The sequence below is a fragment of the Monoraphidium neglectum genome (genome assembly GCF_000611645.1).
Source record: "Monoraphidium neglectum strain SAG 48.87 unplaced genomic scaffold scaffold03156, whole genome shotgun sequence".
Lineage (NCBI taxonomy): Eukaryota > Viridiplantae > Chlorophyta > Chlorophyceae > Sphaeropleales > Selenastraceae > Monoraphidium > Monoraphidium neglectum.
Window position 1 is genome coordinate 5,644 of NW_014010472.1, and position 1,552 is coordinate 7,195.

A 1,552-nucleotide genomic window follows, 5' to 3' on the forward strand; every position below is an offset into this window, starting at 1 on the left:
GCCTCCTGCGCCTCCTGCAACTCCTGCTTAGACCCCTCAAGCAGCTCAGCCGCCTCTGAATGGATATGAGCAAGGACAGTGATGCGGCGGCCAGGATATGATGAGCAGATGGACGAGAGCTGGAGTAGCAGTTAAGGTACGAGGATTCGAGCAGCAACGAAGTGACAGCGAGCGCGATAAGGAGGCGGCGCGAAGGGATGCGGGGCTTTAGTGGAGGGTGAGGTGGAGGGACGGGGGAAGCTGCGCGGGCGCTGGGGTGATCAAGCAGCTCAGCCGCCTCTGAATGAACAGCAGCGCGAACGAACAGCAGCGCGGCGCGACGAGGAACGCGGGAACGCGAATTCGGGCACTCGAGGGTTTGAGCAGCGAGAACGCGACAAGGGAAGTGGCGAAAGGGCGGCGCCCGACTATATGGAGACGTGAGGGCAGTCAGAAACGGAGGGGCCGGGGTTTGAGACCATCACAGGCGCTTCGGGCAGCGCGCGGCGCCCAGCCAGCAGGCCCTCCGCCCGACCCCGATCGGCAGGATCGCAGCGGCCGGTGAAAGGGCGCCGGCGCGCGGCGACACGCGGCCGGGCCCGAGCGTCCCGGAGCGGCGGCATGTGCACGCGCTGCAGGGGCGGGGCCGGCAATGCGCCGCGCGGCGCCGCGGCGCGGCGCACCTGCAAGGAACGCCACTGGGGAGACGGCCTCGACTGACAGAGCGTCTGCGGCCAGGGGCCCGTCTTGCGCCAGGGCGGCCGCGGCTGTGAAGATGTCGACGGGTAGGGCGCCTGGGGGGATGGGGTGGCGCGGACGCCGAGCGGGTGACGCGTGTGGGTTTGGGGGTGCAAGGGATAGGGAATAATGAGTGGGGTCGGATGACATCGGACGAGATCAGATGTTTGATTCTCCAAAGAGGGTGGAAATGATGTGATGATGAGTAACATAGGTGAGGGTGAGGGCTTGGGACAGGTGCTGGCAGGCTCGGGGCGCCATGACCCGCGGCCTGGATCCCAAACCCAAAGCACACGCCTTCTCGGCAGCTGCCGCCCGCCCCCTCAACCCGCTGGCGCGCAGCGAGCCAGAGGGGGCTGTCGCAACGGGGGAAAATCTGCCCGCGGCCGCTCACCGCCCGTGAACGCGTCCCGCATCATCGTCGCCGCCCGCCGCCGCGCCTCGGCCGCGTCCGGGCCGCCCGCTTCCCGCCCCGCCCCCGCCGCCGCGCCCTCTCCGAGCACGGACAGCACATCGTCCAACAACCGCAGCGCCGGCGATGCGGCCGCGCGATCGCGCTCGCGGCGCAGCAGCGCGTACAGGTATCGATAGTTCGCGATCGCCTCAGGCTCCTGAACAAGGGGGTTTGGAGACAAGGGTGCATGGACGCGAGGAGGAAGAGCAGATGAGCGAGAGGAGGCGTGCGGGGGGCTGGGGCGAGAGGAGGTGCGGGGATGCAGGGGTTGGCTGGTGGGAAGGCGTGCACACTCACATGCACACACACACTCACACACACACACACACACGCAAACACGCAGGCGTACACACACACACACACACACACACACACACACAC